Source organism: Sturnira hondurensis, unplaced genomic scaffold (genome assembly GCF_014824575.4).
Source record: "Sturnira hondurensis isolate 20B ecotype Veracruz unplaced genomic scaffold, ASM1482457v3 Scaffold0001509, whole genome shotgun sequence".
NCBI lineage: Eukaryota > Metazoa > Chordata > Mammalia > Chiroptera > Phyllostomidae > Sturnira > Sturnira hondurensis.
This window is the reverse complement of record NW_028074140.1, coordinates 495772-517679: the sequence shown is the minus strand read 5'-3', so window position 1 is coordinate 517679 and position 21908 is coordinate 495772. Positions and strand designations below refer to the sequence as shown.

General features: G+C 40.7%; 1 long non-coding RNA gene across 1 annotated transcript; it reads left to right on the top strand.

Annotated features, from left to right (window-relative positions):
* The first annotated feature begins 9626 nt into the window (after positions 1-9626).
* Positions 9627-21639, top strand: LOC118975400 (uncharacterized). The gene is made up of 3 exons (XR_005064044.1): positions 9627-9722; positions 13623-13625; positions 21628-21639. It is a non-coding gene; the product is annotated as an uncharacterized LOC118975400 (long non-coding RNA).
* The last annotated feature ends 269 nt before the right edge of the window (positions 21640-21908 follow it).

The following is a 21908-nucleotide window of genomic DNA, read 5'->3' as shown; positions in this document are numbered from 1 at the left end:
CCTGTTGGAGAGATGATAACCCTGATTTGCCTGCTGGTGGAAACAGAATTCTGCAGTGGCCCCCAAGGTTTCCATCCTTGCGTGCACACGTCTTCCCCCAGTGAACACAAACCTCCGTGCAGCTGTAGGGAATTTTTCTTCAGGTAATTAAGGTCCCAAATCAGTTCACCCTAAGACGGAGGTTGTGGTCTTGAGCCAATCAGGCGAGCTCTTCCTGGTAAATGGGATTCAGGGAGGCAAACTCTCCACGGCTGACTTTGAGAAGGAGGAGAGTCCAAGGCAAGAATGGGGGCAGCCAGCAAGGAAACAGGGGCCCAAATTGTACCATCATAAGGAACTAAATTCGACAGCCAGCCCCAGTGAGTTGGGAAGCAGATTCTCCCCAGCTCCCCCTGGCAAGAACATGATGCTGCTGACGCCTTGATTTCTCTGCCTTGTGAGACCCTGAGCAGAGAGGGTCGTGCTATGCCAGGTCTTTTCACCTCCAGGATGTGAGGTAATAAATTTCTCTTGTTTTAAGCCACTAAGTTTATCCTTGCTACACACCAGCAGAAAGCTTATGTACCTGCTTTGGGGGTTTGTTTTTCTTTTTTAACTTGCAATCGTGTGTCTATGAAGAAAGGAGGAAAGAGGTAAGTGGGCTGCCATCAAAAGAACAATATAAATCTATTTTAAATTCCAGTTAGCTCCTATTAATTTGTTTCTGGAAAAGGGGGGTGGAGGCAGGGAAAATATCTCCTATAGTCCATTGTGTTAATAGGGCATTTTTATTGTAAGGTTAGCTTTTTGTATCTTTAATTGTAGACGATAGTCAATGTAGACCACACCTGTCATTTCTTAATACAATTGTTAGTTGCACCGTGTAGTTTACCACTCAACTCTAAAAGTCACTTGGCTTTGGACTTGTTCATTGTTCTTGCAGCTGCTTCCCATTTAAATCGTTCCTCCCACTCAGACAGTAAATGCAAGAAATGAGAGGTGGCGTGTCTCAGGACTGATAGTTAATAGCAAGCACTCACTGTTAACATATATTGAATACACGCAGCTTTGAGTTGGGCTTCTGGAAAATGCATATTGTGCTTTCGAAATTGCCTGTTTGGCAGCCCCAACTAAAAATGTGAGATGCTTTATAAATTGCTGGAAATGTGGCTATTTTTCCAAGAAATTGAGACCCTAAAGAATACATGAAATAAGTGAGTGAAGAACATAGGTGTAAATTGGCAGCCACTAACCAAATGTTAGTATCAGTTTGGTTGTATTGTTTGTATACCAATAAGTAAGTGCTTTATTCTTTTGGAGAATTTAAATGCTCTGCACCCCATGATGTCAGTATTGGGTTTCAGCAGCATATTCCTGCAGGCAGGCAGCATGGATTAGATGTGACACCGAGTATCGTGTGTCATCACAGACATATATACACAGACCTTTCTTTTCAAATTAAAAGAGAACGGTTGGACACTGTGGTGCATGGATTCTTTTGGATTGGTGCTTCAGGGTTCTTAGGGTATAATCCCCACAGTGGAATTGCCAGGTCAAAAGGCAGTTCCATTTATAGTTTTCTGAGGAAATTCCATAACATTTTCCACAGTGTCTGCACCAGTCTGCATTCCCACCAACAGTGTACTAGGGTTCCCTTTTCTCCACATCCTCACCAGCACTTGTTTGTTGATTTATTAATGACGGCCATTCTGACCGGTGTGAGGTGGTATCTCATTGTGGTTTTAATTTGTATCTCTGATGGCTAGCAATGCTGAGCATCTTTTCATATGTCATTGGGCCCTCTGTATACCCTCCTTGGAGAAGTGTCTGTTCAAATCCTTTGCCTATTTTTTAATTGGGTTGTTTGTCACAATCTGCAATAGCCATGTGCTAGAAGCAACCTAAGTGCCCATCAGTAAATGAATGGATCAAAAAACTATGGTACATTTACATGATGGAATGCTACACAGCAGAAAGAAAGAAGGAGCTCCTACCCTTTGCAACATCATGGATGGATCTGGAGGGCATTATGCTAAGTGAAATGAGCCAGGCCATGAAAGACAAATACCATACGATCTCATCTATAAGTGGAAAGCAAACAAGCCAGCAAAATATAACCAGAGACAGTGAAATTAAGAACAATCTGACAGTAACTGGAGGGGAGGGAGGAAAAGGGGAGAGGGACTTTCAGGAACAACTATAACAACTTTGAGGAACAACTATATTTTTGACACATGGACAAAACTAAGGGTGGGTGGAATTGGGAAGGAGGTGGGAGTGGCTGGGTGGGGGGCAGGGTGGAGGGAAGTGCAGACAACTGTACTTGAACAACAAAAAAAATGGGCTTGTTGGTGAAAGGACTTGACGGGAAAGAATAGAACAATGGAAGATTTTCCTTTTCTTACTGGAGAAGGTGAGTGGCTCTGTGATTCATTGTGTGATTGAAAGCATTGGAATGACAGACATGGCTTTGTTCTTAAAGCTTTGGTACTTGAAGAAAATGCCATCTCGAGGTTCCCAGCTGACATAAACTACACAAAAATGGCCTGGGTGGAGGTGTTCAGGACCTCTAGACATGGCGCACCCAGCAAGACATGTAACAGCCTAGAAACTCAGGGGATGGGATGGAGGGACTGTATCTCCAGACGGATGGATGCAGTGTCCTGTAAGGGCAGAGTGTGGCAGAGCTCTGGTTCTTGCTGGCCCAGCTGGCTCTCTGTGCAGCCCTGAAGCCTGTCTGAGAGAGATCTCCAGGTTCTCCCATACAGGAAAGTTGGGTGAGATGGAGTTGGGAGAGATGACAAAATTATCTACCTTTTCATCTGGACACTAGGTGTTGCACTTTTCTGAAAACTGTCATTTAAAATAAGATTTACAGATTGCCTACGGCTAAAAATTGATCCTCAGCATTCTGGCAAAATCAAGCAGTACAAACACAGTACAGCTGATTGCCCTCAAGTGCTAAATGAATTCTCTAGAAGAGAAAATGAACCATTATAACTGTTTGATCCAGGGTCTAATTTAAAGAGAAATATATCTTAGAAAATGCAAAACTAGGAAGTACTACCTCACTTTCTTTGATAACCATAAAAAGCAATCCAATGATTGAACATGGCATAAGGGTGTTATGAACATTTAAAAATTATCCTTTTAGAATGTCTTGATTAGCTCAGATTTCAGATTGAATGCATTGTTTAAGGTTTTTCCCCCCCAAGGACAGATGCATGAGAGCTCATTGCTTAGTCTTTTGAAATGCATTTTATAGATTTTTATTTTAGATATTGGAATGAATTCTATGAGTACAAATTTGCTAAATAGTACTATGTTTGGATCGGCTTGGTTGGTCAAAACCGCTCGCAACAGGTTTAGCATCTCTTCTTTACCCTTTGAAAAACTTCTCTATTGAAAGACTAATAAAGATATAAGTGAAAGATACTTAGGAAGGCAAGGCATTAAATTATTTTGGTCTACATTAACTTGCAAAATAGCAAAGTCATTTCTAGAAAAAATCCATCATGCTGTCATTACTAATTGTTAAATTTGGATTGTACGCAAATTCTGTTCTGGCTAATTGAAATGTGGAAAATTCTAAGTCCAGGTGCACAGAGATTACTTACACTAACATCCAACAAACACTCCGATAGACTAGCAGCACAGGTTCTGAAGTGTTTCAACACATAAGAAATGTGGTACAGGCAAACCTCAGCTACCAAGAGTCCTCCAGGATGAGTGCGCATGGGTTTATTCGTTCACTCTTGCAGTGCTGCTTTACTGATGATTTACCTTGTGGAAGCCTCCCAGCCAGGAACAATCCAGAGAAGCACGAGCTGCTATTTCTGAAGGGAGTCAGTGGAGTGAGAGAGAGAGGGCACATGAGTGATCAGCACGAATAGGAGGCACCAGACACAAGCAGGGAATGCCGATGACATGTTCTCCCCAGATGGTTAGGGCTTTTGGAATCCAGGGCCTTTTAATTTTAATTCTTTGTGGTAGGATGTGTTTGGTGGATGTTAGATTTAGGCTAATATACAAAATATTTTCTGACTTTTCACAGAATAGGAGATTCTGTTTCAAGGTTAGAGTCTCTGAAAGGGGATTCCAGTCTAATTGTCTATAAACTGCTGCCCAGTGTGCTCTGGACATCCCCAGCTCCTGCAACCAGGGGAAGGGTGTAGGTGCATCATCATGGGTGATGATGGCAGCTTGACATGGACTGAGCACTTACTAAGAGCCAGGCACTTTGATCAGTGCTCTGTGTCTGTTACCCAATTGTCATGACCTCGTCGGGTTGTTCCTCTTACCCTCACATGCACAGGTTAAGTACCTGGAGCTGGGAGTTGCCATGGCTGTGCTCTGTTGTATGCTACCCTGATAAACTGTGTGGCCTTGAATATTCCTAACAATCAGCCGTTGGGAAGGACAGCTCTTTACTACATGTACCAAGGGCAGTGTCTACAGATTCTCTTGGGTAGGCTAATTATTCACTCCATGCACTGTCACTCTTGGTTAAAGACAGTTGTGACAGGGTGTTACCAGTTGTGCCAGGTGACCGCCCTGGAGTCAGTGTGCTGCAGGCATTGCATAGCCCAGAGCTTTCGAACTTGATCGCTTGCAGGGTGAAGCAAGTAATACCAAAAAAGGGGGGAGGGGGAGAGAGAGAAAGAAATGGGACAGGTGGGCCTGGCACATAGGAAAGTGCCCGTACCTTCTTCGGGGCAGGCCCTACTTAGTGCCACCTGGTTGCTACCCTGTGGTAGCAGAACTTCCAAGTTTTCTAGAGAAATAAAAAGGCAGACTTTTTTTGGCACTGGTCCGTAGGCCATGAAACCTATTTGTCAATCTAGCTCATCCCCTGCACATGGTACTCCTCTAATTCCTCCTCATGCAGGATGACTACTTCCCTCTCCCTCTCTCACTTGCAGTCATTGCAATTTTGATACCAATTAGAATCACTTGGGGCCCCACATCAGTGAAACCAGAATCTCCCTGGGTGGGACCCAGATACTTTGGGGATCTTTACTCCCCAGGTGATTCCAGTGTGCAACCATGTCTAGGAACCAGTGCTCTGAAGCCTTGCTACCCAATGCGCCCCTCCCAGCATCGCCACCACACCCATGGCAAATTCAGAATCTCAAAGCCCACCCCAGTACTACTGGGACAGAACCTGCAGCTTACCAAGATTCCCAGGTGATTCCTACAAAGGTTAAAGTTTGGGAAGCATTGCCTAATAACTCTTAAGTGACAGGTTGAAAACCCCTCCTAAGGCTTACGGCAGGTCTTAACCACAGCTGCACATTAAAGTCACCAGGGAGTTTCAAAATTGTACCCATATCCCAGCCTGTCTTGGAAGAGTCTGATTTAGTTCATCTGTGTTGAATTCTGGGTATCTGTTGTTTTTTTTTTAAACTTTCCCAAATTGAGTCTAATATGCCACCAGGGTTGAAAATATTGTCTTAGCTCAGTTTTCTTCATTTTGTAGTTCTGTGAACTTGTCTCCACACAATAAATATTTCTGCTATAAAGTCATCAGATAATTCATACTGAAAAAGGCTTTGGGAGAATTTTGCATGCTACCAAAACTATGTGAGCAGTTATACCTAGGTCTGAATGTTTTCTGATTATTTATGCTAATTAACACTGCAACTGGCACTTTTGAAGATGGATTTAAGAGTGAATCTGCCCTAATTTGTAAACAGGCAGTCCTTTACTCTCTGGTTTTCAGTCTGTCTACACAGAAAAATCACAAGGGGACCTTTTCAAAAAACTAGGATACCTGGATGCAACTGCGTGCACTGTGCTTTCCAAGAACTCAGAGACTGTTCTGATGGGGCAAAATTTTTGAAGCAAAAATGTGGTAAAATATTTAATAACAAATAACATAATATTTCACCAACATCAGAGCTCCAGGCACCCCAAACACAGGCCACCAAAACACTGCAGGGTTGGCTCAATCAACCAACGGCAGGTGTCTTCCTTGAGGGGACTTAGAGATCACCAGGAATAAATCAGGTTCCTCCTGTGAGCTCCAGTTTCTTCAGCTGTAAGAAAGGAGATAACATCTCTTACGTTACTTAGGAGAGAACTTTATGTGGTGTTTACAACACTGAGCGGAGTGTCACTTCACAATATGTACTCTGGATTCTCTCCAGATCGTATAAATCTTTTGCCTCTTTACTCACAGTACTTCCCAAAGCCTAATCCGACAGGCAGGCTTCTTCTGACAGAAGACGTTCATCTCAAACGGTGCATGTCAGCACTTTGGCTCCCCTTCCTTTAACTTGTACCCAAATTAAAACAGCTTTTTAAAACCAGTTGCATGCCTTTTAATCATAAAGATGTAAAATAAAGATATAAAGATATAAAATAACTACCTTTCCCTGCACAGATGGCATAGCTTACCATAAAGAACCAGAAGGATCTCCAGTAAGACAAAAATGTTCCCCATTAATGTGAAAATTAAGGTTTCCCCTCGGACAAACTGAGCAGCTCAGCTGAGCTATGAGGTTTATTCAGCTTTGTGGGGCACCCCTAGAAAGTTAATTCACGTGGCCGAGCGTGCCATTTAACGTACTTTAAGACTCATACTAGGGTTCCTTCATCATAGTGGCCAACAGATTACACATGTTATTAATGTTTAATGGGTTAATTTATCTATGTCATATGCTACAGTGGCTTCCAATCTTCCTGTCATGTCAGAAGTTAAAAAGAAAGGCTAACATCGATGGGGCACTCGGGGGTAGAAATAAAGATAAAGCTTGTCTAGGAGAAAGAACATGTTCAAACGCTCTTGGCTGCTCAGCGGGCTAGGAAGAGCCACACACGCATCCTTGAGCGCTGTTCGCAGAGCACCTGCGCTAGAGGCTCTACAGCGCCCCCTTGGAGCACACTGGGAATAAGGCTCTCAACGTGGCTTCGTCCACAGCAGCTCAGCTCTTGGGTTTTCTCATTTACCTTCCACGTAAGTCCTCATTTACAGAAAAGTAAAGAAAATCCCTGCCTTGCGGGTGGTATCTCAGATTTCACTGTATAAACACGGATCCGATAACCTAGCAACCACTTGAAAAGGAAAATACTGGATCTCCTCTCACTGACATACTCCCAACTCTCCTTTTGGAGTCTGTTTTATTGACAGGTTCTTAGGTGTTTCTCCCCTGGTTTTCTGTTCTTGTTTGTGAAAAGGCATATATCTTTTGTGTTAATTGTAATAAATCTAGATAGTGAGATACACTGAGAGATTGTGAGTACTTAGTTAGAAATCTAAGAATTCTTCAGTAAATTCAACCTTAGAAGTGACCACAACCAACTTCCTTTTCGGAGGAGATAGTGAGATGCACACTGACCTTCCCAGGCAGCCACCTGTTCAGTGGACTTCAGTGTCTTCCTCACCAGGCCCCAGCAAGGCCGTCAGGTTCCCCCACAGCTTTGAAGGGATGTTGTGTATTTGGTAGCCTCAAATATAGAAAAGCTGAATCAAGCTATGAAAAAAATGAAGACTCATTACTATCACTTATAAACACATAAACTGATATGTCAGAATATTATTTTTGAATCAGCGTGCCTACTATTTTTAGCTAACAAGAAACATACACTATTTGATATAGATTTCCCGAGATCATCTCCTTTTTGCTCTTTAGGAATGCATAAATTTGACCACTTGTATTTAGTGCCTCCTCTGACTGTGAAAGCAGGGATGCCTGGCTGAGGATGTCCAATGCAGGGGAGAGGAGGTGAGCATCTGCAATAAAACCCCATGGCTCTGCTGAGAGCCTTGCTTATCAGGCCTCACTGCTAGTATTTGGTGGTGCTTTCCAATCTGATTGCCTGCTTCCTTTTATCATAGTCAGAAATCTAACTAAAACCAGTGTAGGCCTAATTTTCCTTTCTCCTGGCTGAGTTCTGTCTCTAGCCTTCTTCTCTCTGCAGAGTCATTCTTTCAACATAGATTTCTTTAGTGTGTATATTTTCTACAAGTCTGAAGAGACCAAAACAGTCTGGAATGGTCATGTCTTCAGGCACTTGTGTACTTTTGAGGCACTTGTGTACTGATTGACCTAGGAAGCCACGAGCGAAACAACCATTATTCCTGCTAGTAATAAATAATGCCATATGTAATTTTTTTTAAAAACTTAGTTTTTCACTCAAAAATATTTAGTAAAAGGAAATACTTAGTTTTTAATACTCAGAAATATGTTGAAAATTTTTTAAGTGGAGTTAGAGACTGTATCAGTCTAAGAAATGCTAGGAAATGTCATAAATTTAATCAGATAAAGACTTTGGCAAAACCATAATACAGCAATGCATTTTTCCTCCAGTGAATTCTAGTGTAGTTCTATGATTTCAGACTGTTAAAAACAAAGAAACACCCTCTTTATACAAAGTTTAGGAGTAATATTCTGAGAGAATTCCTTAAATTTTATAACAAATTAGTTTGCATTATTTCACCTAAGTACTGAAACCAAACCAAAGTGAATTTCCGCCATACTGAATTGGACCAACTTTCTAGGTCATTTTATTTTATTTTTTTTCACCTTTGTTTATTTTTATTTAATGTTATGTGAGGAAATACTTAATAGTTCAACACAGGACATAATCATGTATGATGTAACCTTTAAAAATGGAAGAAACATCTAGATGTGCTCAAAGTATGGAAGCAGTTTTTTAAATTTATTTATTTATTTATTTATTTAACTTTTGTTCAAGTACAGTTTTTTTTCTTGTATTCCCAGCCCTGCACCCCCCAGTGCTCCCCACCCCCCTCCCATCCCCACCCCCCTCCCATCCCCACTCCCCTCCCATCTCCACCCCCCGTCTAAGTTATTGTCCATATGTCCTTCATACTTATTCATGTGAGTCCATCCCCTTTTACTCTGTGCTTCTCTCCCCTCTACCCTCTGAACCCTGTCAGCACATTCTGTATTTCCTAGGTCATTTTAAAAGCAAGATAAGACTAATTCCTTTTGTCCTTTAAAAATAAATTTTAACTGAATTCACTTGGGGTGAGCTGGAAAGTTCAGGGAAATATTGGTTTATATCTATAGCTTCTAAATATACAGGGTCCAGCACAAATAACACCCCTTTTATGACAAAATCTTTTATTACAAAATCATAAGCGTGTAATTCTGTAACATAATATCACTCAAGCACACCATATAACATTTTAGGTGAAATGTTCAAATTAAAACTATAAATTACTATGCCCATATTATTAACTGACTACAGTCAGGCAGGCATTACTTCTGCTGGACCCTGTAGGGTTTGTGTTCTCTCAGGGAACCACACTCAGAAGTTAATTGACAAAGTAAACTGGGCTGACATGTAAAATTTACCCGCAGTGGCAAAAGAACAGAAGTAGAAGACTGGGCATATCATCAATCAACAAGAAGATCTTAAGAGATGACTAAGACCAGAAAATGAAGAGTCATTTCTCTTTTCATGGAAAAAACTAAATGGTCCTTTTGGCCAACCCAATGCCTCCCTGGGCCCTCTCCAGGCTTGGCCAGCCTCTGGGTCTTAGCTCAGAGGCATTCCCTGAATCATCTCCCTGTCTCTGATTTTCAACCGTCTCATGACACACATAAACAAATTAATAAAATTTTGCAGAACACTAAAAAATTTTTTTGTAGACTTGACGGAAAAATAAGTATAATTTTGATTCATCCACAGTGGCCAGCTATTGTTGTGTTGGCTGCTGTCATTTTTTTAGTTGACAGTCTCAGGGGAAAGAGGTCAGCACCCCTGAAATAGTCAGGTTTTGCATGTTTTTAAAAAATCTTGCAGCACACTGGTTGAAAATCACTGCCCTATCTAAAGGAGATTCCACAGGGTCTCTGTTGCACAACTCAGCTTATTTGTACCATAGTGTTAATTACAATCAGTAACTATCTTGAGTATAGGTGGTTGTGCTTCTTTACTCTTTCTTTCTTTCTTTTTTTTAAATTTTATTTATTTATTTTTAGAAGGGAAGGGAAGGAGAGAGGGAGAAAAATATCAATGTATGGTTGCTTCTCATGCATCCCCTACTGGGAACTGGTCCCTGCTGGGAACTGGCCTGCAACCCAGGCATGCACCCTGACTGGGGATTGAGCCATGATCTTTTGGTTCGCAGGCCTGTGCTCAATCCACTGAACTACACCAGCTAGGGCCCTCTTTCCTTCTTTACAGTATTATGAGATCTCCACAGGCGAGGACCTTGTCCTGCTCGCTCACCACCTTTGTCTTCAGCACCTAGAACTGTGCCTGGCAGAGTAGGTACTTAATGAGTGTTTGTTGAATGAAGAAAAAGTTCTCCTTGGTTATGGTGGACACGGAGGACCTATTCTCAGCCTCCTGTGCTGGATGTCCCCCTTCTGCCCATGGTTCCTGTGCCAGGAGAGACCCTGGGGACAAATAGCCCAACCTCACTCTCCTGTTCAGCTTCATACCAGTGACTCGATTGTCCAGTCCCCAATAAAAGTCAGAGGGCAGGGAAGCTCAGTTGACATAGTTCCAAATGTCACTTTCCCAGGACACAGAGTCAGATGGAACGGTCGTTTTTCAAGCTTACCTTATTCATTCTTTTTTTTTAATTTTTTTTATTTAACTCTTGTTCAAGTACAGTTTTCTTTCTTGTATTCCCAGCCCTGCCTTCCCCCAGTGCTCCCCACCTCCCTCCCATCTCTGCCCCCCACCTTAGTTATTGTCCATGTGTCCTTTATACTTGTTCATGTGAGTACTTCCCCTTTTCCCCTGTGATTCTCTCCCCTCTCCCCTCTAGACCCTGTCAGCACGTTCTGTGTTTCAGTGTCTTTGCTTACATTTTGCTTGCTTGTTTGTTTTGTTGTTTAGATTCCTGTTAAAGGTGATATCATATGGTATTTGTCTTTCACTGCCTGGCTTATTTCACTCAGCATAATGCTTTCCAGTTCCATCCACGATGTTGCAAAGGGTAGGAGCTCCTTCTTCCTTTCTGCAGCATAGAATTCCATTGTGTAAATGTACCATAGTTTTTTGATCCAGTCATTGACCGATGGGCATTTAGGTTGCTTCCAACTCTTGGCTCCTGTGAATTGTGCCGCTATGAACATCGGGGTACATGGGTTCTTTTGGATTGGTGTTTCAGGGTTCTTAGGATATACTCCTAGCAGTGGAATTGCTGGGTCAAAAGGCACGTCCATTTTTAGTTTTCTTAGCAAATTCCATACTGCTTTCCATAGTGGTTGTACCAGTCTGCAATCCCACCAACAGTGAACTAGAGTCCCCTTTTCCCCACAACCTCTCCAACACTTGTTGTTTGTTTCTTTGTTCATGGTAGCCATTCTGACTGATGTTAAGTGGTATCTCATTGTGGTTTTGATTTGCATCTCTCTGATAGCTAGTGATATCAAGCATCTTTTCAGGTGTCTCTGGATCCTCTGTATGTCCTCCTTGGTGAAGTGTCTGTTCAAGTCCTTTGCCCATTTTTTTATTGGGTTGCTCGTCTTCTTTGAGTAGAGTCGTGTGAGTTCTTTGTATATTTTGGAGATTAAACCTTTGTCTGAGGTGTCATTGGCAAATATGTTTTCCCAAACTGTTGCTTCTCTTTTTATCTTGTTTCTGTTTTCCTTGGCCATGCAGAAGCTTTTAAGTTTGATGAGATCCCATTCGTTTATTCTTTCCGTTATGTCCCTTGTTCTAGGGGACATATCAGTAAAAATATTGCTGCGTGGAATATCTGAGATTTTCCTGCCAATGTTCTCCTCTAGGACTTTAATGGTTTCCCGGCTTATATTTAAGTCTTTTATCCACCTTGAATTTATTTTGGTGTATGGTGTAAGTTGGTGCTCGAGTTTCATTTTTTTGCATGTGGCTGTCCAGTTCTCCCAACACCATTTGTTGAAGAGGCTATCTTTACTCCATTTTATGTTACTGCCCCCTTTGTCGAATATTAATTGACTGTAGAGATTTGGGTTTATTTCTGGGCTCTCTGTTCTATTCCATTGGTCTATGTGCCTGTTTTTATGCCAGTACCAGGCTGTTTTGATTACAGTGGCCTTGTAATACAGTTTGATATCAGGTATTGTGATCCCTCCTACTTTGTTCTTCTTTCTCAAAATTGCAGCTGCTATTCGGGGTCTTTTATGGTTCCATATAAATTTTTGAAGTGTTTGTTCTATGTCTGTGAAATATGCCATTGGTACTTTAATAGGTATTGCATTGAATCTGTAAATTGCTTTGGGTAGTATGGACATTTTGATGATGTTAATTCTTCCAATCCATGAACACGGTATATGTTTCCATTTGTTTGTGTCTTCCTTGATTTCTGTCTTCAGTGTTGTGTAATTTTCTGCATACAAGTCTTTAACCTCCTTGGTTAGGTTTATTCCCAGATATTTTATTTTTCTTTTTGCTATATCGAATGGGATTTTTTTCTTGATTTCTGCTTCTGCTGTTTCATTGTTAGTATACAAAAATGCCTTTGATTTCTGGATATTGACTTTGTAACCTGCTGTTTTGCCAAATTCATTTATTAGTTCGAGCAGTTTTTTGGTAGAGTCTATAGGATTTTCCATGTACACTATCATGTCATCTGCAAACAATGACAGTTTTGTTTCCTCCTTTCCGATTTGGATGCCTTTTATTTCCTTTTCTTGTCTGATTGCAATGGCTAGAACTTCCAATACTATATTGAATAGAAGTGGTGAAAGTGGACAACCTTGTCTTGTTCCCGATCTTAGTGGAAAAGCGTTTAGTTTTTGTCCATTGAGTATGATGTTGGCTGTAGGTCTTTCATATATGGCCTTTATTATATTGAGGAATGGTCCCTGTATTCCCACTTTGCTGAGTACCTTTATCATAAATGGGGGTTGTACCTTATCAAAAGCTTTTTCTGCATCTATTGATATGATCATGTGGTTTTTGTCTTTGCTTTTGTTTATGTGATGTATTACATTTACTGATTTACGAATATTGAACCATCTCAAGCTTACCTTATTCATTCTTAAGGAAGAGTGAAGGTAATAAAATATTATTCAAGGGCCACATTGTAAAAAAAAATCTAAACATTCGTGCTTCTAACTTGTATTTCTTTCACCAAATGTATTAACTTACTAGGTGATCAATTATACTTTTTCACAAATTTCTCATAATTTTGAAGGCATGAAAGAAGTTTATTTATAAGTTATTTAATACTGTAAGTGGAGTCACATTTCCCAAAATAAAGACACCTTCACCAAACTGAACTCTAAACTAATAATTCCTAAACACAATGAGCAGATGTGCCCCTTTGATTACTTTAGGCTTATCTCAGGGTTGAAAAAAAATCATAAGAAAATCCTAAGAAATATAAGCATGAAATAACTAAAATCTTGTATAAAACCCTGTAATATTAAAAGGCAAACATCAGCAGAAAAAAATTCTGCAACATTTAATGTAAAGGCTTATCAATTAAAATTTTTTAAATGGCAGCTTTTTCCCATTGGAAATGCGGCAAATAGGAAATTACCAGGCATTTACCAAAAACAAAATGCAAATGGCCATAGCATAAAAAATAAGTTCAAAGTGATGAATCATTAAAAATGCAAGTGAAAATTGGAAATTACCACTGTCCACAACACTTGCAAAAGCAAACAAAACGGCAATCTGACACAGCTTCGTGCACAAGTGGGTGAAAACTTTGCAGAGGGCAGATGGTAAATTAAAAATATTCATGTTCTTTAAATTCTAGTATAACAATTACTCTTAAGGAATGAAAAATCAAAGAAAACATATATAAATAGATGTTTATGAGGGAAAAGACATGGGCGGATATGTAATTGAAAGAAAATTTGTCAAAATATCAATTACAGTTATCATTGACTTTTTCTTTTTTTTTTAGGATTTTATTTATTTATATTTAGAGGGGAAGAGAAGGAGAGAGGGCAGAGAGAAACATCTCTGTGAAAGAGAAACACAGTTTCTCACACACACCTCAACCAGGGATCAAATCTGCAACCGAGGCCTCTGCCCTGACGGGAAATGGAACCAGCAAGCTTTGCGGGACCATGCCCAACCAACTGAGCCACACTGGTCAAGACTATCATTGACTTTTCAATCAGAGTGAACAAATATGTATTGAATGGCCAATTTGACTAGTGCCAGGAACCAGATTGCTGTGTGTGCAGCCTTGCCTGCAGCAAAAATAGAGCTCACGTTGTAATTAAGGCTGATAATCAATGTCTATCAGTCAATGTCTCTTGCTTTTTTCCAGGTGCTTTTCAGTGTATTCCAAATTTCCCCCATGAATGTGCTTTCTTTATATTATCAGAAATACAGGTCACATAATTCATTCTAGTTAAAAGAGAAACATCTATTATTTTTAAGTATCATACAAGGTTGAAATGTTTTTTAAGTGATCTCTGTGGGGTTTCTTTAGTGTTTTCACTTATTACATATTAAACTGGGTCCCTACTTGTATACAAAAAACATATGACTGTGTATTAACTTCTTTATTTACAACCATCTTCATGTCAAGCTAGTATTAGACTTTCTAAACCTTTTTCCAAATTTCATCTGAAAATAAAGTATTAGAGAATTTTAAGAATGAGAAAACCTATGAAGAAGCTGTGGAGACAGTTCTCTCATCACTGATGCCCCTGGATCATAACAAAACCCTGAGCTGCACCTGATGTCTTCACCACTTTTCAATATGAACCATATCTTACGGGTGGCAGGGAGGAAGAAATGAGGTTATTCCAGGGTCGGCGCTGTGTTGTCTGTCGCATTGTGTGTTAAACCTGAGTGATAGCTCTTAATCTCTGTGTGCATCAGAAGGGCCTGGGGACCTTAATATGGTCAGCAGATGGTCAGGCCCCTGCCCAAGAAATTGTGCTTCAGTGGGTCTGGGACAGGAACAAGCCTCTGTATTTTTACCAAGTTATCTCATGTGGTTCCGATGGCGATGGCTGCCTATTAGAAAACACCAGGAATGAGTGCCCTGGGGCTTGAAGTATAGCCCAATAGGCTTTAGGATGTTAAATTGTCTTCAAGGGAACATTTCCCTTTTGCTTAGCTCCCCGACAGATACTTCATTTCTGTAATGGCTGTCTAAGTCCTCTGCACAATGATGTGCTGAGCATTTATTTCTCCATGGTCTATTTGCACTGATGGATTTGGGCTGACTGGAAATAGTGAAGTCACCTCCAGGGTGAACAGTGGTTGTCTCTGTAGGTTTTCCTACTTCACCATTGTGTTTGAACTTGAACCATCCGTGCTCAATGAGGAAAAAATACTTCAGACTTAGCAGACTTCTAAAAACTGTATTTTTCAGACCATAAAATGCACCTAGATTTTAGAGGAGGAAAATAGGAGAAAAAATTTTTGAAGCAAAAAATGTGGTAAAATATTTCATAACAAATAACATAATATTTCACCAACATAACTGTAAACAGAACTCAGCAGCAGCATTAACAACTATTATTCCTCCAAAATTAGAGCAGGGGTGGGGGTGGGGGGTGCATCTTATAGTCCAAAAGTGATGGTACCTTGTTAAACAAATGCTAACTGGAGGAGCTACATACAACCTTATTCCCTGAAAATGCCTTCCACGTGGAAGTATCTCTACAGAGGACACTTTTCTTATTTTCAATGAGCAAAACATGTTTTCCTTGCTACCAGCATCAAAATGAATACATAAAAATTAAAAAATTTCAGTTTATAGATCCCTAAACATGTATGCAAATCCTATGGATCCTTAGTTGCCAGCTTAAGAAACATTCCAATATCTATTTAAATGGTGATACTTCAAGCATGGCCATGATATAACACTGGATAAAATTATGAAGTAGACCAAGGTGGTCCCTCATCTCTGCTTCCTGATCTTGCTCTACCTAGGCAAGTGTCCATTTCCATCTTCTTCTGGCGCCAGGGCCTGGGGGAGCTCTCTCTGCTATGTGCTTGCAAGCCTGCCTTTCTTAGCACCTAAGAGTAATCTACAAATAGAGCAGATGTTTTACTACATCCTGTGGCTTTTTGCATTTTGTGAATGGAGGTTTTTCTGCTATTCAGGAGGGGTGTTGAATATTAGCAAGAGTTCAGAAGGTATTTGTGGGGAGCTAAGGGGTTGCCGTTAAAATCAAAATACCTGAAACTATTTTTTTCCTCCAAGAAATCACCCTGATCTTTGTTATACCTTCCTTAGTATTTTGATAATGTGTTAGTCATAAAAACTCTAATCATAGATAGACACTAATATGTGTATCTGAATATATTTGTTATTTTTATTTTCCCTTTACAGTTTTTTAAAGCAAGTTAAACACATAAACATGGACTTACGTAAATTCATATGAATAGATAATGTATGTATATATAAACATATTCCCATGTTTTCTGTAAATTGCTACAAAAATGTAGATTATGTTCCAGTAACGGTTTTTGCATGGGCTGTTTAATTTCTTGTGCAAGAAGTGCTCGTGTCTTGTTTCACGGAGACGCAGGACAATGGAGCTATGTGTATTGCATTGAAAACGTGTTCAGATAAAAAAAAAAGCCAAAAAACAGCTCTACTAGCTAATGAAATACTGGAGATATCTTTAGTAAACTCACCAGGTATTGGTGTGCTTAAATGTAATTTGTGATTTTTGCTCCTCAAAAAGTTTTGTTTTTATATCATTTTGAAAGTTTCTATTGAGGAGAGAGCAATGGAAGAGAGAAGCCACTTTTAACGTGTTCTAAATATTTTTACATCAGAGTTTAGCATGTTTGGCATGGTGTGGGCCCTCAGTAGGCATTTGATGATTACTTTGGGAGTATTGGGGATCTGCAAACTCTATGAAATGGCGAAGTGGGAAATGCAGTCATTCCACCCTGGCTCACACACCTATTAAATTGTGAGTGAAATCAGCTTGCAACTATCCATCAGGAAATTTCACAGTGGATAAGGAAATCACAGATTGTCCAACATGGCCCCCTCTTTTCCAGATGAGGAATCTGAGACCCAGATGGTTGAAGAGTTGCCTTAAGTGATTAGGAGCAAAACTATGTCACTAATTCTCCTCCCAGCTCTTAGTTGTATGTGTTCACTACAGCCCCTCACTTCTGCAGAGTGTAACACCGTTCTAATAGTTCCGAGTTCATATTTTATCCCCTCGACTCTGTGTGCATGGAATTTAATAATATTCCTACTTGACATATGTGAAAAAGGAAGGTCCAAGGAGTTAAGCGACTCACTCAAGGACAGATGTTTTGTACAAGTAGAAGCACTTTCCCTTTTGTTCTTTATGGTGTCGCCTCTTGCTGAGGGTGCAATATTCCCAGGTCTCTAAACTGAGCCATTGTGAAGGTTGCTTTTATTGGAAATTTTGGATTTCCTGTTTAATATTTGAAAATAAAGTGAACTTCAATCCAGTTCTAAAACTCAAGAAGAGTCATTTAAAACAAACCAAATCAACTGGCAAAAAAATAGGTAAGAATAAGTAGTTAAGCCCTGACTGGTGTGGCTCATTGGGTTGGGCGTCATCCCACAAACCAAAAGATCACGGGTTTGATTCCTGTTTGGGGAATATACCTGGGCTGTGGGCCACGTCCCCAGTTGGGAGTGTGTGAGAGGCAACCACACATTGATGTCTCTCTCCCTTTCTTTCTCCCTTCCTTCCTCTGTCTCTAAAATAAATAAATCTTAAAAAAAAAGAATAAGTTCTTAAAATTAATAGGCTTTACCATTTTGGAATTTGTTAACCCAACGTTTAAAATTTTGAGAGTATAATCTCAAACTATACTTTCTGTGTGTGATGGGGGAGGTAAAAGGCTGATCAGTTGACATGATTTTTAAAACTTAAAATGGAAGAATGAAAAGGGAAAAAAGGTTTTCAAATTATCGGCTACAGTGCTTGAAATAAGTTTTGAAGTGACTCTAATTCTCATCTTCAGGTAATACGTTCTTTTTCCTTCCAAAAGACTCAGTGTTGGGTCGCAAGTCTTAGTGGAACAAAAGGTCCGGGAATAGCGAGAGGACTTGAGACGCCAGAAATACTTTGCAGCTTCCCTTCTAAAGTGTGGAGACTTCTCGCCACAATGAGGCAGAACAGACATTCTTTCAGAACAATGCCTAAGAATATGTTTTACATGAATGGTTAAGACTTAAGTAAATTGTATTGTTATACCCAGATATACACCAAAAAAGATCACGTTTCACCCTTCATTGTTGTAGATGGCTCCGACTGGTTCTAGGAATTGTATCTGTACCCCTTGTGCCTAAGGGCGAGGGACGACCTTTGGAATGCGAGCCGCAGGGGACAAAGCTTGTCTCTGGTAGCAAAGGCTGCCTCAGTTCCTCTTCCTGCCCCCAAAGCTTGGTCAGAAGTCAATGATGGGTAAGACCCCTCACAGTGGGGTGGGGGGGGGGGTAACCTAAGCCAGACTCGATCACTTGGGAGGCCTTCATGGAAGGACTGGGGGGGGGTGGGGGTGGGGGGCTGCAACAAAGAGCAATGGACTCACACCTCTACCCCCCCACCCCCCCACCCCATCCCCACCAGGCTTTGACATAACCCGATTCCCCATGTTCTCTGGGAGAAGCGTTTCCTGGCTCTAATCCCCTTAAGCTCGAATACCTGATGGGGAAGGGTGCAGCTCATTGCCTTGCTAGAACATGTCCTAGGGAAAAATCTGGCATCACAAAGACTTGCTGATAAACCTGTGAAATCTGCTCTGCTAAGAGTGCTTTCATTCATACAATAAGGGTCGGAGAGGAAATGAGTATGTCTCCCAAAGTTTCTGCAACTCTCGTCCTGACAGACACTGACTCAGACTCTGAAGCCCTCAGATATCTTTGAAATGTTATCTACTGTTTGATCCTTGCCGGCCTGTATTCCTGTGTATTACAACCCAATAAAAGGCTATGGAGAAAGGAGCTTGGGGCCTTTTTCTCCTCAGAGAGACTGGCTGCTGCTGGCCTTTGTCTCCCCTGAGAAACTAGCCACTGCTCACTTCTCATCCCTAAGCAGATCCGGCATGTCTCACCCACATTCACTCTCCGTCTGTGGCACCCTGGTGGGGGTTGGGGGGAATCGAGAGAGAAGCCGTCCCCACACTTCATGTTGAAAATATTTCCATGGCATTTAAGACTAAAATAGGGAGAGTATTGAGTCAATATTCTCATTTGACTGTTGAAGAAGCAAAAGTTTAAGGAGTTAGGTGCCTTGTCCAAGTTATCACACACAGGTGCCAAGCTAGAATCCAAGCCCTGCTCTCCTGGCCCCCTTCATGGGCCACCATGTTGCTAAAATAAACTGTGCTCATCTATGAGGTGATCAGCAGTCAGTAAACAAGTGTGTGAAATAATTTCACATAGGGCACATGCACAGCAGACCCCACTGTGTGTCTGTGAGAGACCACGAATATACAATCAATGGTCATGGATGCCATTTACAGTTGTCAGAATGAGATGTGTGCTGATAGAGACCTGGGAAATAAAGAGAGAATTTTCCATGTGGATTGCTAACAAGACAGCCTTAGGAACAGCAGGTATGTTTTGGAGGAGGCCATTGAGAGGACTGACGGCCAGGTGACCCAAGAGCTGGACTCCAGCCATCCAAGGTTCCTTAACTCCTTGCCTGTCCTTGCCACTCACGTTCTGCCAGCAGTTTCCGTAGCCCAAGCTGTTTCAGAGAGTGAACCTTGAGAGAGTAAGGGGTTGAGACCATTTGGACTGAACCCAGGTAAAGCCCCAATATACATTTCTAAAGTTTGTGTCTTGCAGTCACCTAAGACAAGCCTCATGATAAGTTCTCCTGCTTTTTAGAACTGCCACCTACCAATCTGGAGTAGTCTACCCCTTTATTCAGACACTTCATGTCTTTGTTTGCAAAGCAATGGTGGGGTGTGATGCTTTAGGGTGAATTGAGCAAAATGCCTGCAAAAAATTTTTTCTAGATTTTTTAACGAAATAGCAGAAATTTGAGAGACAGGTTTACACACACACACAAGATTGAGTCTCTGTGGTCCATTTACCCAAGAAAGTGGAGCCACTGTTAAGCCACTGAGGGCAAAAAGGAATTTCTATTCTTTTCAAGATCCCCAGAGAAGGGTTATCTTTGAGAACTTGTTCTAGCCCTGGCTGGTGTGGTTCAGGGGATTGCGTGTCAGCCTGCAAACTGGTAACTTGTTCCAATATTGCACCACACTTTGGGTTTAAAAGGATAAAGTTCCTTTTAAACCCAAAATGTCACATGACAAGGTTCAAGCCTATTTGATCCATAAAATCAGGGTACATTACACTCATGCCTTCTGTTAATCTCATACTTTGGTAACACTCCTTAGTCTCTTTTCATAACTTTTTTTCTATTTTCTAAAAGTATTATTTTGAAGACTTTATTTTTTAGAGGAATTTTGGTTTACCAAAAAATTGAGAGGGTAATACAGAGATTTTTCCATATACCCCCTTCCTAGCCTCCCCAGCATCACTCACCAGAATGACAGCCCTCTTTGTTTTTAAACCAAGGGTGAACCTACACTGGTTTACCATAACTGCCCAAAGTTTATAGTGTACCTTAAGGTTCCCTCTTGGTGCTATACACTTCGTGGGCTTAAATAAATGTTAAATTACACTGACCCATCATTATGATATCATACAGGATATTTTCACAACCCCCAAGTTCTCTGTGCTCTGTCTCTTCATTTCCCACGTGTCCCACCCTCACCCCAGTGCACGCTTTCCGACTCTTGGGAACCACTGATCTTTTCATTGTCTCCACAGTTTTGCCTTTTCTGGGATGTCATATAGCTGGAGTCCTACAGTATATTGCATTTTCAGATTGGCTTCTTTTACTTAGTAATATGCATTTCAGATTCATCCATGTAATTTTCAAGGTTTGAGAGCTCACCTTTTTTTTTTTTGTAGCACTGAGTAATGTTCCATTGTCTGAATGCACCACAGTTTGTTCATTCACCTACTGAAGGATGTCTTGGTTGCTTCTAAGTTTAGGCCATTATGAATAAAGCTCCTATGAACATCCTCATGCAGGGTTTTGTGTAGGTATAAGTTTTCATCTCCTTTGGGTAAATACATAGGAGCATGATTGCTGGATGTTATGCTAAGAGTGTGTTTAGTTTTCTAAGAAACCACCAAACTGTCTTCCAAAGTGGCTGTACCATTTTGCATTCCCACCAGCACTGTATGTGAGTTCCTGTTGCTCCTCATTCTTGCCAGCATTTGGGGTTGTCAGCATTCTGGATTTTGGCCAGAAACAAACAGTAAGTGTGTAATGTGTCCTTTCATATCTTTAAGTCAAATATGAAAGACTGTTTTCCAAGTTAATTGTATATATGTAAAATTTGGGGCACTCTGTTGAAACAGTTTCATGTTCTCATGGCTCTTTATCTGTGGAGCTGGTCTATGACCATACCACCCTGAATGCGCCCGATCTCATAGGTTAAGGAGGGTCAGGCCTGGTTGGTGCTGCTGGAACTACGTTGCCTGGGTTTGAATCCCAGCTTCACCACCTACTTGTGGAGTCTCCAGTAACTCTCAAGTTGCCACTCAACTCCTTCATGCATTCATTCATTTTATATACAGCGTTTGGCAAAAGTAGGTATGCAGTTGTTCGCAAGGAAAAGAATACAATAATTACTAAATAATAACATATGAATAAACCCTGTTTCACATACTCACAACTGTAAACCTACTTTTGCCCCACCCTGTATTTATTACATATGTAGCATGTTTTAAAAATAAAACAGTATAAAATGTCTAATAAAAAGCAACAACATGCCTACCTATTCTTTCCCCCTGCATTCCTAAACATTTACTTCTTAGAAAACAAACAAAAAAAAACTTTTTTTATAACATACAGCCAGAAAAGCATGTAAATTGTACCTCGCCATCTCAATGAATTCACACACTGACCAAATTCAGGTAAGAAGCAAATCAAGCAATAGCATATTACCATTTCTTCAGAAGCCCTCATTGTGCTTTATTCTCAGTTCTCCCTCCCCTCCAA